Source organism: Pinus tabuliformis, chromosome 1_2 (genome assembly GCF_031772625.1).
Source record: "Pinus tabuliformis cultivar Carrire ecotype Pingquan chromosome 1_2, CPIR1, whole genome shotgun sequence".
NCBI classification, from domain to species: Eukaryota; Viridiplantae; Streptophyta; class Pinopsida; order Pinales; family Pinaceae; genus Pinus; species Pinus tabuliformis.
This window is the reverse complement of record NC_142298.1, coordinates 1,093,139,612-1,093,143,312: the sequence shown is the minus strand read 5'-3', so window position 1 is coordinate 1,093,143,312 and position 3,701 is coordinate 1,093,139,612. Positions and strand designations below refer to the sequence as shown.

General features: G+C 33.9%; 1 pseudogene across 1 annotated transcript; it reads right to left on the bottom strand.

Moving 5' to 3' along the window:
• Window positions 1-434: 434 nt before the first annotated feature.
• On the bottom strand, window positions 435-2,882 carry LOC149209987 (serine carboxypeptidase-like 31; annotated as a pseudogene). The gene is made up of 7 exons (XR_016253101.1): window positions 2,804-2,882; window positions 2,599-2,690; window positions 2,217-2,500; window positions 1,930-2,068; window positions 1,684-1,779; window positions 1,214-1,319; window positions 435-1,106 (listed from the first exon to the last, which is right to left on the bottom strand). The product of XR_016253101.1 is annotated as a serine carboxypeptidase-like 31 (transcript).
• Between the last annotated feature and the right edge of the window lie 819 nt (window positions 2,883-3,701).

The window sequence follows — 3,701 nt, the reverse complement described above, 5'->3', positions numbered from 1 at the left end:
AAGATTAATTTTCGTAATGTGCAAAACTATTTCCAAATTTTTACCTTCTAAAAAGACTCCATATTAAGAAATTTGTTCTACATATCCCTTATAAATTTATAATTAAAATTAATATATTTTAGTATTCAACTACTCATTACACATTTCATACTAATAACTAACACAATTGTTTCCGAGATATTTCATTTAATTATAACACTTACATAATTAAACATAAATGTAAAATATAAAGTTTTAATAATCTTAAACGTAAATGTAAAATATAAAGTCTTACTATATCTTTCACACATATAAACCATTTCTTTCTTTTATAAAAAAGGCTTTATATTTTTATGCAAATTGCAATCTATAGGGAAATGACTATGCAACCCATGTTCCCTCTTGCAGTCACATCAAATATCACACCGCCCAAGCTGGCAGCTTCACGTGGGGTTGAACAAACACACTAGGAAGACTTTTACTAGTCTTCTAATACAGGGATCGACGACGACATTTATGTGCGAGTTATCACGATCAGATAGGTATGCTTTGGCTGCTTCTTGATTCTAGAATCGCTTCGGAATTGACATACGTAGAATAACTATACGGAGACTAGAAAGATCTCTATTTGCCGTTCTCCCTCTTCCTGCCTCTGGGATGACCGACCAAACATTGGGTTTGATTTATCCTTTATCAACTAAACTTTTATTTATAAATATTTATGGCACGGACGGAATGAAAAGATATTGTCTCGCAATAAAGAAATCAAGCTATATATTCATGTTGACAGACCAGGAAGGATTGTTCACGCTGAACAATCCATGTTTTTTTTGTGGATACATATTCTTCGCCCCCCTTGCCTATCTTGTATGCTTTTTGATCCATTTGATCTGATTTGTAACGTAGGCTATACAGACAAATCGCTCAAAATAAATTACCTCGATTTCTTTTTTAAACTTGTATTCATCTCATACCCTCATCTGCCTTTCTTCCGGCAGAGCAGTTCCTGAAAGATATGATCTGAAGAAGGTCAGAGCATCGCTAGGTTTGAAAAGGGGAACTGCGTGGCCAGCTCCTTTAAAAGTTGCAAAGGTTAACCCTTCGTACTCTTGAATCCATCCACTTACCTGTAATGATCACAACACATACCACCACATTGAATATTTAATGGACTTGAAAATTTTCAACTTTGATTGTATTCTTCTGAAATACTTTATAACTTAGCTATTCTTACCTGTTCGTTATGATACCAAGGGTGCCAATAGCCTGTTGTGGGAAGTCCGAAGGCATTTAGACTGTATCTTGTTCATAAGACTGGATCACGGCCATCTGTATCTCCACTGTTCATTAGATTGAACACAAGTTTAGTTGATTGGCTAAACATGATTAATTATTATTTTAATTATTATTTTATCTCATATTTTTATGAATCATATTGATTTTGCAGATAAATCACATTTAAAATATGTGATGCTAATAAGATTCAAACCTTAGTCTGTCATTAATAAATTGTAAATATCAATATTGTTGGTGGACATTTCTAACCTATTAATAAAATTAAAACCTTTGTACTAGAGGTGAACCTCATTAATAGGTTCTAAACTTACAAAACATAGCTAACTACATTTAAAAAAAATCATTTATTTTTAGAGAGCTGATCAGCGTATTTTGCATGAGCATACTAATCACAAAACCTTGAATTACCTGTACACCCATATGCGCAACCCTGCTGCTATCAATTTTTTGTAGATGAGCAGTACAGAAAATCGGCCGTCATTCCAGTTGTTAAAAATATCATAACTGCATTTCAATAAATCTCATTAATAATAGATAATAAGGATATTTATTACACGAACTGTCTCCCAATAAAAATAAACTTAGAATTACATTTAGCTTCATTATGAATGACAATAACGCATGTTTCTCATGTTCGGAACAAAAATATTTTACTTGCATATACTCCAATTTTTTAACTGGAGGTCTTTGGTTACGTGAAGAGCTCGCTGCACATCATATATGTTCTGTTGTAATAAACTTTGCCATGATCATCAAGACAAGGATCATATCCAGCTAACATCTTCCTTGGCTTCTGTTTATAATACATCAGAAAACAATTAAGCTCTGCAGCTGACAATGGAACATCTAATCTAGATCTAACGAAGTAGCCAAACTGAAATTTGAGAAATAGGAAGATCTAATGAAGTAGCCAACTAGAAATTTGAGAAATAGGAATGTACCGTAGTAGAATAGTTGAACTTTTCAGTCTCAGACTTGTTTGCAGGAATACTGCTTTTCTCAATTCATGTAGGCGTGTATAGGCTATACATGTCTATCTGTTTATACTGCTTCAAAATTTCATTTACCTTTTCTGTACAGTTTTGGTTTCTCCACGTATCATTACTGGAAAAATTACAATTCCCTTTTATGATTCTATGAGTTTCATCCGACACAATTCATGACTCCATGCATAATCTACAAAACCCTCCCAATCATAACCATCGTGTGTCTCTGGGTTTCCCACCTACAACAAAAAAATGTTCAACTATAATGAGCAAATTGCTCATAATCTTCATAATCCCTAAGCAATGAGACGAGGAAATACTGAAGCCCACTACTTACCATGAAACCTTTGAGGTTTATATAAGTCTGACTGTTATAGGAGGAGTTGTTCATATCATAAATTAGCTCTGCTAGCTCGGGAACGTATTTCCCTGTTAATAAAATGAACAATTATGAATACCAATCTTCTACAATGAACATGGACGTAATTACAATATATTAGCAAAGTAAAAGGTTGTAATATCTGAAATATGATCGAACTCGCCTCCATAGCTTTCTCCTGCAATGTAGAAATCATATCTTCTATACTGAGGAAATCTCTTGAACCAGTTCCGAAGGAACATGTAAGTATCTATGGCCGAGGAAACATTTCAGAGCACTACGAAATTAGTAATATGCCACATTTTCAAGTTTTTTTCAGTAATCTGTAAGAGATGGCCAACCAAAAAAATCAAATTCTCACCGGTTATGTCGTCTCCAATTGTATTGTAATCAGCCGAAGTATTGGACTAGGAGAAACCCACTCCCAGTGGTGACTCAACGAATAGTAAGTTGGCTTCTGCATCAAATTGAAAGATTAATATTGTCATATTAATCTCTGCATTCTCATCTAGTGACATATATCCAATCCATTTTAACTTGGTCACACATAAAAATACACAGTATTTAAGATGCAAATTTAATGTTCAAATCAAAATTGTTCTTTTTTTATATTTGATTATGTTTATATTTGGTTATCATGGTATGTTTGGAGGAAGAAGAAGAGGATCAGACTTGATTAGCAGAATGGTGCATTACAAATCATGAATCTCTCCTTATAAATTAGATGAGAAACCAAGAGATGAGTACTTTCTTGACACAGTGGATACCTTGAGAATTCTTAAGGAAGAAATCAGAAGTTGCAAAGTAGATAATGATAGGATCATTCAGTCATAGGAAAGACTTTCCAAGGAATAGGAAGAACAAGCAAAAGTCAATGTAGTTATCATTTAGAGTTTGTCAGATTTGCAAAGACAAGGATGGCCATGTATTAGTTATGGGCAAGAGGACAAGACGAATGTGGCATATGGTAGTAGGTCTCATGGAGGGAAGAGGTTAGACAAAGATGACACAATCAGAGATGGTAGGTTCTTGGATACACTTGATAAGAGAGGTAGTCGTTA